The sequence below is a fragment of the Phodopus roborovskii genome, unplaced genomic scaffold (genome assembly GCF_943737965.1).
Source record: "Phodopus roborovskii unplaced genomic scaffold, PHOROB, whole genome shotgun sequence".
NCBI lineage: Eukaryota > Metazoa > Chordata > Mammalia > Rodentia > Cricetidae > Phodopus > Phodopus roborovskii.
Window position 1 is genome coordinate 2,149,964 of NW_026126525.1, and position 21,383 is coordinate 2,171,346.

The 21,383-nt window shown below is 44.2% G+C and overlaps 1 protein-coding gene across 1 annotated transcript in view; it reads right to left on the reverse strand.

Moving 5' to 3' along the window:
- The window catches only part of Lrrc8c (leucine rich repeat containing 8 VRAC subunit C), a 76,266-nt gene extending 58,921 nt beyond the window's left edge, over positions 1-17,345 (reverse strand). Inside the window, exon 1 of the mRNA XM_051198146.1 lies at positions 17,099-17,345. The gene's annotated coding sequence lies outside the window, so the exon portion shown is untranslated. The remainder of the gene's footprint in view (positions 1-17,098) is intronic.
- Positions 17,346-21,383: the final 4,038 nt, after the last annotated feature.

Consider the following 21,383-nt stretch of genomic DNA (forward strand, 5'->3'; position numbering starts at 1 on the left):
AACATGTGTATGTGTACACATACACACACACACACACACACACACACACACACACACACATGCACACACACACTGCACATACCAGCAGCTATAGACACATGCACAAGAATATGCCCTTTCTTGTCATCATGGATGGAGGAGGTATCCATTCTCCATCCCTCTCCAAGGAGCTGATAAATGACTGGTATTGGTTGCTGGAGGCAGGAGCATCATATTGTCTAGTGGTGATGCCAATAGGGGAACAGATAGAAGACATGCTCACAGGCAAAGGAAGGGGAAACCAGCAAAGATGGACAACAAATACTACAGCCATATGTTCTATTTGTATATACTGCTTTTGAAAATATAAACGCAAATGTCAGGACTGGATTGTGCAAAAGCAGGTTGCAGATCCAGACCATGTGAGCCATACTTTGTCACTGCATTTTCCAGGGTTGTGTCAAGTCCCATGCAGACTCCCCTTGAGATAAGTGAAGCTTACAGTTATTGGCTTCTACATTTGAACACTGCAGTGTAGAAGTCTAAAGGTCATTTGAGAAGACCCCTGTCTATGGGGCTTACGCTGACTCACTATCTAATCAGGGAGCGGGTGTAGGAACTGGCTGAGGGGGAAGGGGTCAGCTTCAAGCTCTTCCTCGGGGTGAAATTAGTACAGGATTGTGCCACCAAAGAGTGTAAGTGTAGAAATGAAGTGATGAACCTTACATTTCTCTTCTATGTTTTAAGTTTGAGGAGTGTCACAGCCAGTGTCTCATTTTGATCAAAAAATAAATGTCTATTATATCAGAGACAACTAAAGCCCTCTAAATAAAGGTTAAGATGGGAGCAAGCATGTTCTGTTCAAAGTACAAAATTTCAGAATGAAACAAAGAATGAACTACCAAAGGGTGACTTAAGGGAGTGCGGCTTGTTTTGACCAGTTCTAGTTAAACTCCAGAGTTAAACTATATGTGTCCAGAAGAAAAACACATAGTAATGTTTGTTTCCCTGGAGTACATCATTCCTAGTCATAGACCTAACTAGGCAGTGTCATTTTAACATTCTTAAAAAAAAAAAAAAAAGATTTCCTTATATTTCACGTGTGTCACACTTGTAAGCTGCTCTCAGAGGGGAGACAAGAGTGTGTCAGATTCTCTGGAGCTCCAGTTACAGGGTTGTAAGTCAACTAATATGGGTGCTGAGAATCAAACTCGGGTCCCCTGCAAGAGTGGCAAGTGCTCTTAAGAGCCGAGTCACCTCTCCATTCTTTTAAAAGGTAACTCCTTAAGGACTCCTGGGAGTACTTTTGCCATTTGCTGACTCCCTCACACGCGTTAGTTTAGAAAATCGTTGGCATGTTCACCTCTGTAGAAAAGTCATGTTTCAGGTTTTGAAAAATTATCCCTTGACAACATTCAGAAAATTTTTGTGCTTTCCTTACTATGGTTCATTAATGGTGCATTTTCATACAGATTTGCATCAATTGAGCAGTTGAAGCTGCATAAAGGAACTTGTTTAGTGATTGCCTGTAAATCCACCTGTCTGTCAGAGGTTATAGTTAGTGTCCTGTCTATGTGGTCAATGATTTCCTGATGGACTTAACAGGTCTATAGCTTTCGATCTGCCTGGAATTCTAAGAAGGGAGGCTTCACGGCCGTAGGAGTTTGTGTTTGAGGAGAACATCTACCTTGCTGTACACACTAGTTACTTTGAAATTTGCAAAGACAGGAAAACTGGAATAGCTGTTTTCATTAGGTGAGAAGAGAAAGTGGGGGCAGAGATTCCTGCAGCTGAAAAAAAAAAAAAAAAAAAAAAAAAAAAAAAAAAGAAAGAAAAAAAAAGAAAAAGAAAGAAAAGAAAAGAAAAGAAAAGAAACAGTAACTCCAAAAAGACCCAAAGAGAATCTGCCATCTATAAAGTCAGTTCCAGTGAGGAAGCCATGGGGGGACAAACACACCGAAAGTTTAGAAGAGGCTCTGCCTTTCACAGGCTCTGTGTCCTCCTTCCAGAGAGAAACGGAAACCTGAGGACACCTCTCCTGGACAGACACCAACAAGTACTTTATACATTTAGAATTTGAAAACTTCCCCCTTCTCAACATGCACCACTAAGTGGAGCAGGAACTGTGGACGGCATGAAGGATGTTAAGGATGTAGAATGAGATATCTGCATGTGTCCACTTGATGAGGAATCTGCCTGAATCTGCACACGTCCACCTGGTGATCTTTCAGAACACCCCCTCTGTCTTGAGTTTGTTTTTGACACAAAGGTAGATTAAGAAGTTACTCATTTGACTTACAAACATTGTCTTGCTTCTAAATGTCTTTACAAAACTTGAACTCTGTGTGTGTGTGTGTGTGTGTGTGTGTGTGTGTGTGTGCGCGCGCACGCTAATGTTGGTGTCACCCACAGGCCACAGGGGCATTGGTCTCCCTGGCACTGGAGTTATGGTGGTTGTGAGTTATGATCCCCTGATGTGGGTGCTGGGAAATAAGATGGAAGAGCATCAAGTGCTCTTAACCACTGAGCCATCTCTCTAGTCCCTCCTCTAACTATCTTATTCCTATAAATTTTGAGTTAAATTCTACTGTGGTCAAAAAATACAAATAAGGTTACCCTGTCTTCATTTTTTTTTTTTTTTTTTTTTGAACCTTCTTGAAGCTGTTTTTCGGAACTGGAAAGATGGCCCAACAGCTGAGGAGCACTGGCTGTCCTTCCAGAGGATCCACCCAGATTTGGTCCCCACACCTACAAAGTGAGAATCAGACGCCCTCTTCTGGTGTCTGTGAGCACTGCATGCACAATGTGCACAGACACATAGGCAGGTGAGACATGAAAAATAGAAACAAACCAGTCTTTAAAAGTTATGTATTGTGTCTGTGAGTACAGGCTGCCATGTACTGCAGTGGCAGGAGTGTAGAGCATTCCAGACATCAAATTCGGGCCATCAGGCTTGCTCTGAGCCACCTGGCCAGCCCCTACTTTTCTTTATCTGGAGAAAAACTTACTCTTTATCCTGACTGCTGTCATTCTAGAGGGGGTATGTTTTGCTTTCTCTGAACACTTTTAGGTTCCTCTTTGTATTTGCTTTCCAGTCATCAGACTATGGTGACAATTCAGGGATGGTGTTACTGCACTCTTAACTACTTACAGTGTGGTGTGCTCTTTGGATCAGTAAGTTTATGTTTTGTTTTATCAAATGTGGGCAGCAGGTAGCCTTTATCTGAAAATGGTTTCTCTTTTCTTTTTCATTTTCCCTATTTTTTTTCCTTCCTGAACACTGTTTTTGTTTTATCATTATTTTATTTTCTTTGTGCCAGATTTATTCCAAGGCCACAAGTTTTTGTTTATTCACTTGCTTCTGTGAAATCCCTTCTTCTGTGCAATCTACTCTTTTGTGAGGACCATTTCAGTATGTCATGGGAATGCATGCACATCTAATCTGACTGTGAGTTCACTACATGCCATGGTGCATTGTGGGAGCTTTGCTCTCCTGGCTATGTCCAGAGGCCAGAGAGCTGCACTGGAACCATTAGGCTCTCTAAACTCTCTACACTTTGAAATGTACACAGTAAAAGGTCAGCACCACTTTATCCCACAGACCCTGTGCCCAGTCCTACCCACTCCACCATCAGAATGCCAGAATGGTGCATGCTGCTCCTTCTAACCAACACTTTTCAGATACTGGGCTCTGAGGATGTGCATGGCTTGACGGTCTCGGCAGTTTCACAAATGCTATTAAAGTAAACACAAAGATTTGACCTCTTGATTGGCAAGAGGTTTTTTTTTTGTGTGGTTTTCTGGGGTAAGAGCACCAAACCACTTTTACAAGTCACCCCAGTGTGCTCACAGGGAGAGACAGCTGTAGTGTTGATATTGTCCCATGTGTCAGTGTATCTCAATATCTTCAGACTTTTTACTACAAAATTGTGTGTGTGTTCCCTCCAATGAGTTTGAAAGCTACCTACTGGCTTTTTTGTATTAGACTTTGCATTTTGTTGTCCGTATTTCTTTGCTGAGTTCCTATCCGTGGAGCCATCAGGATCGTATTCCTTTCCACACTGTTAACAATAGCAGCTGGAACTTGTTACTGCCTAATTCCATTATTTGGCTCATCTTGAAGTTAATTTCTGATGATTACTCTTTGTCTTCTTATGGGTTATATTCCCCTGTGTGTTTTCATGTCTAATTACTGATTTTTACACTGGATATCCTGATGATAATTACTGCTCTTTGCAGCCCCGGGAAGGCATTGGTTTTAGTCCTAGCAGATCAGCAGTGTGGTCAAACTGAAACTCTGAAGTCTGTGCCGTACAGTGGCAGTGGCTCACGCCTGGACTCAGGCCAGCTATTCATGTCTCTTAATTCTTCCCAGATCAGGCAAATGTTTGGAGGGAGTTTATATGCAGATTTAGGGGCTTTCCCTTTACTGTGCAGCCACTGGAAGTCCCCAGTTTGACCCTCTGCTTTTCCAAGTCAGAGGGACTGCAGCTTTGGTTTAGGATTTAGCAGCTCCCTGTGGCAAGAAGTATCAGAGGTTGCAAGAGAAAAGCCTAGATTGACCTCACCAGGTGCAGTTCCTTCTCTTAGGGAATCCTCCACCCCCTCTTGCTTTTGATTGCTTTCTCGTGCCTTCCTTGTCCAACTTATTTTCTGAAAGATATTTGCTAAAGCAACCCCTTTTTCTTTAAGATACATCTAACCCTTAATTTATCATGTTATTTCAATGTTTAAAAAAAATAAAACAAGTCAGGTGGTGGCGGCGCACACCTTTAATCCCAGCACTCAAGATTAAAGAGGCATGCAGATCTTTGTGAGTTTGAGACCAGCCTGGTTTACAAGAGGTAGTTCCAAGACAGGCTCCAAAGCAATATAGAGAAACCCTGTCTCGAAAAACTAGAAAACAAAACTTAACTAAACCCAGAAGAGTTGTGGGCAAGCATCTACAATAACTGGTTATGCCTGATGCTCTCAGAGCAAAACCCAAACAAAATTCTATTTCACTGGCACATTGCCAGAAAATGCCAGAAGAGCCAGAAACCCAGTTTTAGGGGCTTCCTCAAACTGCTCCCCAGAAGAAACACACTCTCTAGAAGTCTGGAGTGCACCCACATTCTAGCATTCTAACAGCATGAAAGAAAACATCCTGTCAGGAATGATGAAGGGAAAGCTGTGAGCATCACCTGTCGAATGCCGAGAGAGCATAGTGGAAATCCCCCGAATAAGGGAAATTTTTAAAAGTAAACTCAGAAAAGCACAACTAGTTTTTGTAAAGACCCATTTGCACAAACTTTAAGAAGGACACCTGAAAGCAATAAAATAAAAGCTTATTTGTAGGAAAGCCAACTATTGCAGATTCTATGTCCCTTGGAAAATAAGGCCTAAGTTTATGCCCTTCATGAAGCAGCACCATTATTGCTGTGTACTGAGATGCTTTGTGCTCCTGGTAATGTATCACTGTGCAAATGCTTGTTACACAGGTAGTAACTGAGTAAAGCTACTTTGTGGCATGCTGTGTTGAAAATGTCTCATTTGGAGATGAAGTTCTTTAGCATGACCATCCCACTATGAAGGCTCTAGGGCTATACTTTTGTAAGTGGGACAAGGCCTACAATAACTTTCCTGAACACTACTGTATGATCTTCAAAATGTCACCTGCATGAGCATGTGCCTGTCTTTATGTGGGTGCACATGTGTTCATGTGGGTGCACATGTTGTTCGTGTGGGTGCACATGTGTCTATGTGTGTGTGTGTGTGTTTATATGGGTGCACATGTGTTTGTGTACCCTGTTTTTTTTCTTTTTCTATTAATTTATTTTTTACATTCCAATCCCAGTTCCCCCTCCCTCCTTTTCTCCCACTCCCTCCTCCTCCCATCTGCTCCATGGAGAGGGTAAGGCCTCCCCTAGGAAGTCTTCTAAGTCTGTCCCCATCATCTCATTGAGGCAGGACAAGGACCTCTCCACCCCCACATCCCTATGTCTAGGCTGGGCAAAGTATCTCTCCATGTAGAATGGGCTCCACTAAGTCAGTTTGGGCATTAGTGTTAGGTCTTGGACCCACTGCCAGTGGCCTCATAGATTGTCCCAGTCACACCACTGTCACCTATATTAAGGGAGTCTAGTTTGGTTTTATGCAGATTCCCCACTTGTTAGAGCTGAGTCAGTGATCTCTCACTAGCTCGGTGTACCCAATTTTTAAGGGGCCCCTAAGACTCTTTTTCTAATAAGGTGGTGGTGGCATTTACCTTTAATTACAGCACTGGGAGGTAGAAGCAGGCAGATCTCTGTGAGTTGGAGGTCAGCCTGCTCTACAGAGTGAGTTCTAGGATAGTCTCCAAAGCTACACAAAGAAACCCTGTCTCAAAACACACACACACACACACACACACACACACACACACACACACACACACACACTGAGTCTTTCAAAACAACTTAAATCTTCTTTTGAAGCAGGATAGTGATGGCAGATGTCATTCTGTAAATATGTGTCTCTTATTGGTTAATGAATAAAGCAATGTTGGCCAATAGGAAAGCAAGATAGGTGGGACTAGGAGGAGAGAGGAAGTAGTAGGGAGGAGTCAACACAGAGAGACTTGAGAGAACAGAGGTCTGGGCCCTCTCTCTGGTAAGATGAGACCACGTGGAAGTACTTAGATTAATAGAAATGGGTTAATATTTAAGACAGAGCTAGAGCTAGCCAATAAGAAACTAGTAACTGGCCAATAGCTTTATATCTAATACAGGGTCACTGTGTGTTAATTGGGGCTGGCTCGGCAGTGAGACCAGACCGGCGGCAGAAAAAACTACTCATAACAAGATAGCCCTGGCTTCCTGGAACTCCATTTTTAGCCCAGGCTGGTCTTATCAGAATAAGAGTCGTAGGTGCCCCCTTAAAAATATAGGTACCACAGGGATAAATACCATAGGCAAAATCATTCCTAGCTTGAAAGTAGTACTAACTGGGTCAGAAGTACTTCTTGCTGTACCTTTTAAAAAGAAACCAGGCTAAATAGGCCAGGACACAAAAACACAGAGGCCAGGTACACACACAGGTAATATTAAAATAGTGTTTGTTTAGATTACGCTTTGAAAACATTAAAATACCAGTGTGTCATCAGTGCTGACCATCATAATTCTAAAGGTACAATATAAATGAAAATCCAAAGAGTGAATGAGTAGGTAATAAATTCAAACATCCTAACACAAAAAATAGAACGCAATGGATGAAATTTCCTGAGCCAAGACAATCCATAAAGACTGTCAGAGGTAACATGTTTCATGCCTTAAGGACTGTCAAGAGTAACTCTCTGTCTCTCTCTCTGTCCCCGTGATGCAACCCATGACTTTGTATTCCAACTTAAATAATAAATTAAAAAAAAATGACCAAGAAAGTTTCAAACTTGATCAGAGACAGCATCTCTTTGCAAGATTTTACTACTACGGTCTCTCTCCATGAAGAAATTAAGACTCCCAATAAAACGCATAAGAACATTTAAATGAACCTTACTAGAGAGCAGAAGTGTTCTTGGAAATCTGTTTCCTGGCCACCTGACTGATTACTAGCTGCCAATCAAGGGCCTGGTAAGTAATGTAGATATGATGGAGTGTACCTTTAGTGTCACCATTCTTGGGAAAGACACAAGTGGATTTCCAGAAGTTCCAGGCCATCCTGGTCTACATAGCAAGTTCTAGGCAAGTCAGGGCTACACAGTGAGACCTTGTCTCAAAACAAAAGTTTAATAATAACTTTGATACCACATTTTAAAACCAAGTCCACCATCCACTTCTATCAAGTGATGTTAAGAATTCACTTTAGATGGCTCTTCCCCTGCAAACAAAACAAAACAAACAAAAGAAAACATCTCGCTTTTCATAAATTATCTATCCAGCAGGTCTTTTTAGCAGTTTGCTAGCTGGTCAACACCATCTTAGAAATGCCTACTTTCATGCTAATGGCACATAACCATTCTCTGTCTTGCATTTCATTCATCTATTCATTCACAAGTTGTTCTTCTGGTACAACTTCACCGGCAACAGCCAGATAGGCACTATGTTGTACTCAGGGCGCATTTTTCTTCATGACACCACCACTTTCCCCCAATCAATTACTTTTTGCTTGTTTTGACCATTTCCTTCCATCTCTTTCATTCTACCAAGCTTGTTTTAAATCCTTGCTTTAGCACCAAGCACTGACATCATGGGCTCACACACACATCAGACACATGTTTTCTAGCATGCCGTCTAGAACCTTCATAAAAACGCCGAAATTCTTAACTCCTGGCCAAACCCCACCCACTGCCACAGCTGCAGAATGACTGGGAAACACTCCGCATAGCTGTGGGCTCACCAGAAAGCTGAGTGTAATCTGGACAGGATTTCCCAACATCACTGATATGCACACCGTATTGGGCCTTGCTAATGTCCAGGGAGGCAGAGTAATTATTCTTTACAATGTTTCCCCAATGATATCATTCTTTAAGGCTTCAAAACAGAAATGATTGACTAAGCATTGGTTCAGCTATTGTTCCAGAAGTTAGGTATAAGTTAACGTCTTTTCCATTTAATTTTCATAAACTCTAAGATATTTAAAAGTAACTACTAAGTAATTCTTAACTGATTTTTTGACAAGAGCTTAAAATACACAGGGGAAAAAAAAAAGAAGACTAGTTGGGAAGAGGAAGGAGACAGGGAGTGGGTGGGAGAGAGGGCAAGAGAAGGCGATGGGGTATATTTTACCAAAATACATTATATACATGAATGAAATGTCATAATGCAACACATTATTATGAGTAATTACACATGCTAGGGAACACACGAACATGCATAGAAGGTACTCATGGGGCTCACAAACTTCTGGATTTATCTCATTTAGTGACTTTCCTTTAAGATTTGCCTTATGTTTATATGCTTGCTGCTAGCTTACAGCAATTTCAACATTTTTCCCCTAATTTTCAATTACATTTAGAAATATTTCTACACATGTATTTGCCTCTACTAAGAAAGGTGACTTTCTAATGACACTACCAAATTCCATTACCAGAATGTCAGACAGAAGGAAGTGAGCAGTATGGCTATGGAAATCAGAATGCTTGACCAGTAAGATGAAATGGAGTTTATTTGGAGAAAATAACTTAGACAGGAAACAACCAGCTCCAAGAATGCAGACCCTGCCGACCTGATGAGGCTTCTGAGCCCCCCCCTATTCATTTTAACCGGTAATGTCCACACCTGTGACCATACTACAGGTTGGGGGGGTAGTGAATATATCACCACAGAGCAGGTGTGATGGTGCAGACTTTTAATCCCAGCACTCTGGAGGCAGGCAGAACTCTGTGAGTTCAAAACCAGCTTGATTGATATAACAAGGTCCAGGTCATCCAGGACTACACAGTGAGACGTTGTCTCAAAAGAAAACAAAAAATCAGAAGGAAGTAATATGTTCCCAGCTAGGAGGTGAGAAGTGTCATCATTAACGTCTATAACATCAATAGTTTTTGTGTTCCGGCACCAAGGATGGAGTGGCTGCAAAGAACAAGGAAGGCTCTTGCCATCCTGGATATTTTCCTGTCACCAAACATGATTTTGGAGGTTTGAGATTAAAGTTAAAAAGGATGGGCTGGAGAGATGGCTCAGTGGTTAAGATTACTGGCTGCTCTTTCAGAGGACCTGGGTTCAATTCCTAGCACCCACATGGCAGCTCATAACTGTTTGTAACTCCAGTTACAGGGCATCTGACAACTTTACATCAATGTTCATAAAATAAAGTTAAATAAATTATTTAAAAACATTGAAAAAGAACAATCTAGTTCAAATAAAAGCCAGGGAAGAGGAGGGTTGCATTGCTTGTGGAGATGTGTGTACCACAGCAGGCCAGCCTCCAGATGTGGGCAACTGCTAGGGAAGCAGCCTCCTCACATCTCCAGAGAACACACCAGAAGCCCAGGCTTTTGTTCCCCAGGGAACTTGTGCAAGAAACCAGGAAGCCAAAAACAGCCCCAGGAGCCCCACCCTCCCCAAATATCTGCATGCTAAAATCTTTTCAATAAGGAAGTGTCAATTTTTTGATACAAACTAACTCATACTGGATAAATACCTGAGAAGTCCCAAGGAGGATTAATTGGCCAGGGTCACAGCATCCCAAGGAACAGATAAGGGGTGATGGCTCTGAGAACTGAGGGGGGCTGCCCATCAAGAATCAAAAGGACACCCAGTCAAGGAGGTTTTGGGAAATGAATTTAAAGGTTTAATAATTTGTCAATGTAAAATTTTGGTAATCAATTTAATTCTTTACAAATCTTGGTTTGAGACAGCAGGGTCTGGAGAAATAGCTGTCAGTCATGAGCATGACATGAATTACATCCCCAGCATCCAAGATCTTTTTAAAGCCAGTCATTGTATCACACACTTGCCTTCCTAGCCCTGGAGAGGCAGAAATGGGCAGATCCCAGGCTTGCTGGTGAGCCAGCCTAGCCTTATTAGAGAACCAGGTCATAGTAAGACACCTTATCCCAAAAGCAAAGTGAATGGCTCATGGTAAACAACCTCTGTGGTTGACCTGTGGCCTTCACACAGACCCATGCTGTGCACCTGAATACAGGTGTGCAGCACACACACACACATACACACACACACACACACAGAGTGGGGGAAGGGAGGGAGAGAGAGCAAGCGAACAAAGTATGTTTCTTTTTCGTTTGTCTAGACAGGATCTCTCTGTGTAGCCTGGCTGTCCTAGAACTCACTCTGTAGACCAGGCTGACTTCATACTCACAGAGATCCACCTGCCTCTGCCTCCTAAGGGCTGGGATTAAAGGCATATGCTACCACATCCAGCTGAGTATGCTTCTTATAAATAAAAAATAATACAACAAAATACAGTTGCAGAGGATTTTAAAATGCTATTCCATATGCCTTCAGTTGAACACGGCTCCTCTGTGACTTCTAAATGTAGCATAGAGCACTGTAACCATGTGTTCAGCAGGGATCATCTTGCCCTGGCAAAAACTGGTTGGGTGGGAAGAGGGGTTGGGAGAAAGGAAAAAACAACTCTTAAGACTACGGTCCATCCAAGGGCCACAGTCCACAGAAACACAACAGACCTTCAGCATTAAACGTTCTCACCATCTGTCCTGCGTTCTGGGGCCTCTGGCAGTTTTTGACTTAGTCAGCTAATTCTCCCCAAGTCCCACCTTGCTGCTTTCTCTGGCATGGGAATATCTTTTATTTCCCTGGGTCTTTGAAAGATTCTGTAAGGAACACATGCCAATCCTGGATCACTCTAACTCAAACACTTCCTTGTCTAAAACATTTTCAATGACTTTCTTAAATTATAAAATATCTTTCGGAGCTGGGCATGGTGGTTGAGTTCAAGGCCAGCCAGCGCTGCACAAGAAACCGGGTCTTGCCAGAGGTGGTGGATGGTACGTGCCTTTAAGCCCAGCACTTTGGAGGCAGGGGAAGGCAGATCTTTGGTCTACAGAATGAATTCCAGGATGGCCAGAGCTACACAGAGTCAACCCTGTCTTATAAGAAACAAAAAAGAAAACCTGTCTTAAAACCCCACCTCCAAAATATTTTTCTGGCAGCTGGTTTCTGAATTTCTGAATTTTTCTGAGCCCACATTACAATTCTTTTTAATCAACAGCTCTTTGGTAAGACACATCACAGGCTACAGAATAATATTTTTTAAAAACCCAAGAGCTGGCACAGGTAGGTGTACAAAGATGTGGCTGAGTAGGAGTATGTGACGTATACAGCTTGTGAAAGGCCCTGAATTTAACACCTGTGTCCATGTTGCATGTTTGCCTGCGCTTCTATGTCAGAAAATGTTCCTAAACTTTCTTCTTCTAAAGCCTGTGATGGGAATGACTTTTCTAAGTAAAGGGTACCGACTTTTCCACGTGTGACAGTCATTCTCCACCTCAACACTTCGGGTCAGTTCCCACAGATTCCCACCCAACTGTCAGAAGAAACCCTCCTGCATTTCTGTGCTGGCCATGGAGCAGTAGTAAGGGGTGTGCATTTCTACCTACATGTTAGCTGTTCAAGGACAAGTTAGCTTCTCTGTACTCTTGTTCACTTGATCCCATCCATCTCTCTCATTTTTATAGCCCAGGAATAGGAGTCGGCAGGCCTCCACACAGCATTACAGCCAAGCCCCCTTTTTTGCATTCCATGTATCAGTGGTAAGACGGCCTGGGCTTTTCATCTGGACTAATTCTCTCCTGAATATGACTTCCAACTGCAGCCTCCTGCTGTGCCACGGTGACTTCTGTTCCCCACAACAAAGGTTCGAAATCTTCCTTGCTCACTACCTCACACTTCCGTTTGAAGAAGGCCATGCTCTCCAGTAAAGGGATTCCTACCTAAAGGCCGGCTATCTGATTCTAATGTGCTCAACAGACATGCCCACTCTAGGAGCAAATTATAAGTGAAACACTTCTTCTTATGTGACATCTAAAGGCCAGGCTTTCTTTAAGAAATGTGACCTTCCAGTAAATGCAATACTAGTGAAATGTAACAAGAGAAAAAAGGGGCTGGGTAGGAGTGAGTTGGCCCTGCAAGTGTGAGGACCTAGTTCAGATCCCCAGAACTTACGTGAATGTCAGGTAGCGGAATAAGGGCTCAGAAGCAGAGAAAGGGGATCTCAGAGAAAACTGATTAGCTAGATTAGCTACGATGATGAGCACCTGGTTAAGTAGAAAACCCCACTTCGATAAATAAGACAGTGCTCAGGAAAGATTGCCAATATCCGCCACAGGCCTCCACACATGTGGATGTGCAGCTTCATACACAGAAGCCCACACATGTGAACACACATACACACAGCACACACCCTACACACATGCACATAAAAGAACAAATTCAAAGGCTGAGACAAATAAGTATCAAAATAAGGAAGATAAGCAATTAAAGTGGATGCCTTTCATAGATCCTGTGGAAGGACCACTTACAAATACATGACTCGTCTTTCTCTTAGGACATAAATAACATCAAGATGCTATCCTAAGCAAGCAAGCAAACAAACAAAACAGAAAAAGGTCTACTACTTCTAACAACTTACTGTATTTTGTAATACAGTGTCTGGAAAAATTACATGAAAAATAATAAAACATTAGAGTGCTTGTTGTGTATAACTGGACGGACAGAAGATGCGGAGGGAGAGTAAAGGGCTGGAGAAGAGAGAGCATTTAGTCTTGGAATGTTGCTGCAGTGGGGAGAGGAGTGGTTGAGGGTAAGGTGTGTGGCAGGGAGATACCAGCTTCCTCGAGGTGCCTTGAGAGATAAGCGAGGCTGAGGCTCAGAGCAGCAGAAACAGGAACATTTGCCTGCCAAAGGATACACATTCCAATCCACTGAAATAGCTCTAGTAAGTTCTTTAAAATGTGCGGCATAGAACAAAGGAAACACTAAAAAAGGTGTGTGCGCTCCTAAGTCAAGACCTCGAGAAAGGATGTGATTCAAAGGTTAGATACGCTAAAAACAGATGTAGACCCAAGGCTAGCTGGAGGAGGACTGATTCTGAGGAGACTGACTAATCGCCACCTGCAGGTAAAAAACACAGAAAGTGAAAGCAGAGAGTTCAGTCAGCTCTAGACAAAGATGGAGTCCTTGCTTCTTCTCTGCTAGAGAAGGGGGCTGTCTGCACAGGCGCTGCCCCATGTAGCTCCCACACCAAGTATGCTTACACAAGGAAACTGGGGCTCAGCGTGGTTCAGTCGTGTGTGCCCTTTGAATTTTGCAGAGCAGACAGAACTTGACAGCGACTACTCCTGTCTAGGGCTATGCTCTGTACACTGTTCCAATGTAAAACGATGCATGCACTTTACTGCAATAGGTGTTGAGATTTTATTTATTGATTTATTTTTGATAAAGGGCTTCACTCTGTAGCCCAGATCGGCTTGGAACTCACAATGACAAGCTCATCTTAAATTTGTAGCATTCCTCAAGCCTTTGCCTCCTGAGTGTTATGATTACAATAATGTCTCACCATGCATGGTTACCATTTATATTTTAAAAGAAGTGAATCAAAGACACTGCCACAGTAATGTCATTCTCATGGGTTGTAATATGTGTTCACAGATGAACCAAGACTAGAGACAGCGGATGTTGCAGGGATGAAGTAGAAAATCCTGGGACACTGCTGCCATGTGGACACAAGCAGCTGATGGTCAGGACAGAATGGTCCATTAGGGTGTTTCAAATCATTCATTTAGTTACACTCAGTAAAAAGACCATGGGCTTTGGAAATAGGCTGTTCTTACTCAAAATAAGAATTCTGTTGCATAGTAAAGGCATGGCAAATTCTGGAGTGGTTACTTTACATTCTTAATTTCTGTTTTCTTGTGCAGGCATTATAGTTAGTTAAAGGTATAATTAGGTTGGAGGGAAAGAGAAGGCCTTTAGATAATAGGGAGAAAGTGTAACATTAAAAATTAAAGAGAACCAGGTATGGTGATTCACATCTGTAATCCTATCATTCAAGAGGCTGAGGCAGGAGGATTACCAGGACTATAAGGCAAGCCTGGGCTGCAGAGTGAGGCTGTGCCTGAAAACAAACTCTGTTTGCATTCATTTAGCATGGCCTTTGGCAAGCCATAAACTGTGAACTCCATTATATAAAATGGGGATAGCAACATCTCTCTCAGGATGGAGAGATACCAGGACAGCCAGTTCATATAAAGGAGATGTAGCACAGTAAATCATTAAGACAAGTCTTGCCAGATTAAGTACAAATTTTACATCCTTTCTCTGTAAACTTTGTCTTTATTATAGCAGTGCCAACGGCTATAGATTAAAATACCACAGAAGGCTTAAAAACCATCGATGGGTCTGATGCCTTTAATCCCAGCACTCACGAGGCAGAGGTAGGCAAATCTCTGAGTTTGAGGCCAACCTGATCTATAGAGCAAGTCCCAGGACAGCTAGGCTACACAGAGAAACCCTGTCTCAGTCAATCAATCAACCAGCCATCATAATTTGATAAAAAACTGGGCATACGCAGTTAAGAATATGTCTGGCTCTGTGTTGTTTTGAAAAGATAAACTTTACACTGGTTGTGGTGACATACACCTTTAATCCCAGCACTAGAGAGGCAGAGACAGGTGGATCTCTCTGAGTTTGAGGCCAGCCAAGATTACAGTGAATTCCAGGACATCTAGGGTTACATAGAAAAAACCCTGTCTTGAAAAAAACAAACAAAACAACTTTATATAAACTGGAAATTGTTCCTTTTTCTTGCAGTTCTTAAAACCTTTTTTTCTTCATTAAAAGTCTCCATTCAAACATTACACTTCTTGGGGATGTGACTCAATCAATAGACTGTCATCTAGTACCCGCAATGCCCCGGATTCGATCACCAGCACAGAATAAACTGGGCATGGTAGCATACTCCAGTAATCCCAGCACTTTTGAGATCAGGAGTTCAAAGCCATCCTCTACTAAATAGCAAGTCTGAGGCCAGCCTAAGCTACATGAGACCAATAAAAACAAAACAAAACAAAAACTCACAACATTTGGTTAAATAAAATGCACAATCAATCTGAGAAACAACAGATTAATGCCATTAGCAAAGGCTATGGGCAGTTTTACCCATGAGACTGGTTACTGATGCTCACCACCCCGCCTTTCACAGGTGTTGAGGGGGCTGTCAGTCTAGAATATAAGAGAGGGAATGTTTGTTTGTAAAACTGCCCCACCTTCCAGAATGTCTTAAGTCATAAGAGGTTCTTCTATCACATTACTACTACAGAGTTTTGTAGACCTAATCTGAGAGCTTTGTCCACACATCCAGCGTGGATCACAGATCTGAGTAGGAGTCGATGGGGTTCAGATTACAACCAGGTTTAGTGGCTTTTCCCAGATCATTAGAAAATGAAGGGCGAACTCAGTTAAAGCTTCACCGCTGGAGGTTTTGCAGAGCCGTGTGAACCAAGAAGTTTAAAGTCACTTGTATTCCTGTGTCACCTAGATGGTATCTCAATGCCCGGTCCATTCTAAAGCCTTGTCCAAGCTTCAGAAAAAGCCACTGCATACCTGGCAGAAATGTATTGCGGTCTGCAGAAGTGAGTAAAGCTGCACCTCTAACGGGTAGGTAATTGAAGCCTCTGGGCCAAACTGGGGCACGCTCACAACCACCAATTAGACCCCCCCCCCCCAATTTAAGGAGGGTAGGAATCTGAAATGTTTAGCTGATTTGCTGTGAGTTTAAAACGCATAAGGACTTGGAAACCCGGTGAAGTTTTGCCCTCACCCTCTAGTGAAACATCTGCATGAGCACGGAGACTAGGGTGGGCTGAGCCATCGCAAAGCCAGGTGAACTCGAAGTGTTTGAAAATAACTGAAATCCAAGGAACACAGCCAAGCGTCGTGGGTGGGGGGTGGGTGGCTGCTGGACAAGAGAAAGGCTTTGGTATTTACCGAGCACACCCTAAGGCTCCTGAAGGCTAACTCCATCTCTATGCTGGCAACACCTCTATGCTGCGAGCCACAGAACACTAAGGATCAGGGAGGCTCTGTCTGGGAAGAAGGCAGAGGTCCTGGCTGCAATTGCTGGCCTAGACACCTGACCTCCGGGATGCTGAGCAGCCCCCTCCAGCCCCTCTGGTCCTGCAGGTGAGCGGGCTGGCTCTGACTCAATCCCTAAATAGACCTTGGGTTTCACCCTCCTTCCTTAAAAAAGTGTAACTTCAGGCATTCTGGGGAGGCGAGGGAGGTGGGGAAAAGAGCAGACAAACCAGGCCCTAGCATCTCCGGGTGTTTTGAAGGTAAGGAAGGAGAATCGCCCAGGCCATCCCTACCGCTACCGCGTTTCCTCCTCGTGCGCCCCTCCCCCAGCCCCCCAGAACCTGGTGCGGCCGTACTGCGCTAGGCGCCGGGCTAGGGGTCCCTTGCACGGACGCCAGGACCCGCGTGGGTCGGGTGGGGTTGGGATTGGCGGGCTCCCAGGACCGCACGCTGGGAGGCGACCACATTGTGCCGGTCCCAGAGCCCGGAGGAGGCAGGGACACGAGCGAGCGAGGCGGGGTGGGCGCATCCGGGCTGGTTGGCCACTGAGTCGAGTGGCCGGGTGTCGGCCGACCCTCTCCATCCCTCCGTGAGTCTCCAGCCCTTACCTCTGGGGGCGACCGTGTCCGCAAGAGAGGGTGCTGGGGCGCGGCGAGCTGTGTCCAGGTTGGATTCAGCGGTGGCTGGCGATCTCCGGGTGGCTCATGCCTTGTCGCGCCCAGAGTGCTGCGGCCCCGGCCACGGCGGCGCCTTGGTCCTAGTCCTCTTCGCGGGATCCAACCCGGGACGCAGCTAACGCCCCAGCTCCGCAGCCTGTTCCTCCTCCCCGGTGCCTCCCCAGCCGCGAGCGGAGCCGCCTCCAGCGCCGCCCCGCGCGCTGCCCGGCCGGCGGCAGCCAGCGCCGCCCAGCGCCCGGCCCCGGGGTCGCCGCCGCCTGCCTAGTCGCAGCCGCGGTGCCAGCCCCGCTGTGACGCAGGCAGCGGTGCCCAGGAACTTCCTCCTCTGCAGAGACCACCCGACGCCCGGGGCGGGCGGGCCTTCGCCACTGCTGGCTGCTGAGTACCGCCTTCCGCACCGGGAAAGCAATCCTGTCCGCAGGACAGATTGCGCTGCTCCGAACCGCCCGCCTGGTGGGCACTGCAGAGGAGAGCAGCTAGCTGCATCCCCTGCCTCCGGTGCGCATCCCTAACAATGCCAGAAAGCGGATGGCTTCTGTGCGGGCGGCGTCCGCTCCCACACCGCAGTTCCTCCCGGGGTTTGGTTGGAGCGAGTAGCTGCTGCTAAAAATAGCCCTCCTGGGAACTGCACAAGGGTTAGGATGGAGATAACCCCTCCCCGGAGAACCAAAGGTTGAGAGGGCGGTGGGATACACTAAGGAGGACAGGAGAAAGAAAACAACAAAACAAAACAAACAAACAAACAAAACCCGCCGATGTTCCTAAGGCACGTAGCCTCAAGCTCTTGAACAACCTCAAGCTGGTGTTCTTCTGGCAGGAGTCCCCATCTATCCGACCCTGACAGATGGGCTCTGACCAGCAGGTGCCACTCAGTATGAAAGTTCTGCCTACGATTTTGTTTACGCCGGGGCGGGGTGTGTGTGTGTGTGTGTGTGTGTGTGTGTGTGTGTGTGTGTAAGAGTTAACAGTGTGCACCAAACCACCTGTTGTTTGGACAGTGTGAGGGAGGAGTGCTGTCCCATCCGTTGAACCGTGGGTTTCTCCTCCCATCCCTCTGCCCAACTAGGTCTAAAGCGCAAACTGACCTCCTAAAAGCTGGCAGCTCCCTACAAAGAAAAATTTCCTGATGGGGAAGAAAAAAAAGGCAGACAAGATAACTGTAGCAGAGTCTTCTGGGAGTGAATATGCTTGTCAGTACCAGCTGGCTGTCCTCAGTGCACTGATGATGAACGATTACTCTGTTCTAGCAGTTTGGGAGAGAGGAAAGGAACGAGCACCCAACAGCCACTAACTAGTTTGTGTGCTCTTGCATTTTGGAAGGTCCATCCATGTTCCCTGTCGGTGTCGTGCCCACCCCCCCACTCCCTCACCCTCCACACTCCCTCACCCTCCACACTCCCCCACCCTCCACCCCCCCACTCCCCCACCCTGCCTTAAGATCTTAACTGTTCCTGCTCTTGCAATAAAGTACTACACCATCTCTAATCGCAGTGCTGTTGTTGGCTCCAGAAGACAACCTTAAACTCCTTCAGGCCTTAGGAGACTTGCCCTTGCATCAGCCTCATTAACCTAGTACAGGTCTACAACCTCGGGTAGGTGTTCTGTGGTGGGAACCAGGGAGGTTTCAGTGTCTCTGAGGGAAAGACAGAGATTTGTTTTTGGTAGTTTGTTGGAAGGAAAGAAAGAAGAGGGGGAGAAGGGGGTTGGGAGGGAAGAAAGAAGGAAGAAGGAAGGAAGGAAAGGAAGAAAGAAAGAAAGAAATAATTTTAAGTACCCTGTATCCAGCAGGTAGAAGCAAAACTATTCCATGAGGTAGCTCCCAATTCAAACATTTTGCCTCAGGCGCTGGGATGGTGTCTTCCCACTGTGAGGTTGGATGGCAAAAACCAAACATGAACCTCAGAAAAGTAACTCCTACAGTTGAAAACCTCCCATGCATTGTCTTATTTTCCAGACGCTGTCCCAGGGCACACCAATACTCTGTTGTCTTCAGCATCCCAACTAAGCTGAGGCCTGCTAACCCATTGCTAAGGGACCATCAAACCCTAGCCCAGTGGTTCTCAACTTTCCTGACACAGAAACCCTCTAATACAGTTCCTCATATTGTGGTGACCCCACCACCACCCATAAAATTATTTTCATTGCTACTTCATAACTGTTATGAATCATAGTGTAAATATCTGATATGCAGGATGTCTGATATATACCCCCTGTGAAAAGGTCACTCGTCTTCCAAAGGGATTTCCAACCCACAGGTTGAGAACTACTACCCTAGGTTGTTAGTGAAGATGAAACCGACTTACGTCTCTGCTCCTCCTTGTTAAGCCCAGGAAAGGACTGCTCCTTTTCCCATATCCATCAGTAATGTAGGTATAGTACAACAGGGATCTGGAAGAATCCCATAGCATGTGTAAAGCACCAAGAAAATGAACCAAGCAACTACTTCACTTTGTAAGCACTTGATACAGGAGAGCACTTACTGAAACCATTACTCTTTGCTACCTTCTAGGAGAAGAATGGGTACAATATTGAAGTTTGAAATGAGATATGCACCCGTTTGTCAAGATTTCTCTAGAGTTGCTTTCTAACTGTACCCAGAGCTCTTCTGTAATGAGGGTTCACAGGGCAAACAGGACAGTTCTGCATCTCTAGACAGGTGGTTGCAAATGCATATTAAATATGGAGTTACTTGTCTAAAAGTCATGGCACTATACTGTTTTGGTCATCCTTTCTTATTTGCTAGCTTATAAACATCAATCAAGTCTAGCCTTTTCACTTCAGTTAGCTTAACTCAAAACACATACTTAGCAAGCTCTCTGTAATAAAACACTGGATGAATCAGCAATTAATCAGCGTGTGTGAATGCTCGCTCCGAAAGTACGACACCTGGAGGCTTCAGAAAAGTAGGAGCGCTTATTCATTGATGCCAGGGTGTTATGGAAAAGAAAACAAGTGAGGTTGGAAGTCTGCATCTTCAAATCGTGATGTAAGTTCAGTAAGAAAAGAGGTTGCTGTTGTCTGGCTAATCTGGGATTTTATCTTGACTTTGTTTTATATGCACTTCTCCCATACCTTCCTCCCAACTCTTGAGCTGGGGACAGAACTCATGGTCTCATTTTAGCCAAAAGCTCTCTACCCTAGAGCAATTTGACATTCTATTTGAGCTTCCAGATCCAAACTCTACAGATACTAGTTAACTGTAGACAGTTTGTAACAGGGAGTACAAGTGGATATTTCTGGACTGGGCAAGGCTAAGGTCCAGGGTAAGAAGTATACACTTCTGGGCTCAGGCTCTGTGTTACTAGCTCTGGTCCTTAGCTTCTTTTAAACTTCAGCTCTCTCATCTCTTTCCTAGAACTTATTTCTTTGGGGTTGTTGGTGAGATTGGGCCTGTATCTTGTAAATGGTGATCTGGTTGCTTTGTTGTTGTTTGTTTGTTTGTTTTTGTTTTTTGTGTTTTTATTGTTAGCATTGGGAAAAGAACTTCCCCAAGCCATCATCTCATTCTTTGAATAATTAAAGAATCACTTTGTCAGGTGCCAGCATCTTCCTGGAAAACGTATTTCTTCTTTGTGTTCTCACAGTGTTTCGTTTTTACAAGCCTACTTCACCATCAAGTGTAAGAGCTTCCCTGGTGCAAGGACTGTAATTATGCATCTTCACATCTGTTACCAATACCTAGCCTAGGACCTTCTATTAAATACTAATATTTCAACAAGAAAGCAAGATAGGAGGGACTAGGAGACAAGGAGGATTCTGGGAGATGTAGTAGAGAGAAGTCAAGATGTAGACCCTGAGAGAAATAAGAGGTATGGACCCTTTCTCCGGACTCTCTTTCCGGTAAGATAAGATTATGTGGAAACACTTAGATTGATGGAAATGGATTGATATTTAAGACAGAGCTAACCAATAAGAAACGCTTATAACTGGCCAACAGTTTCATAATAAATAGATAAATACTAATATTTCAAATTTTGGTTTATACTGATTCTCAGTATTGGCTCATAGTATATGCTCTGAAATCTGTATACTCTAGCTAATAAATAATTTATATTTAATAATGAATATGTATGAAAGTGCCATCATGAAACCCAATACTTTGTATGCTAATTTAAAAAATAAATTTCAAAAATCTTAATCTCACTTTAAAACTATACTAAAATGATGCATTATATACAAGTCCAGCCATAACACCTGATGTTTTTTGATGTTGGAA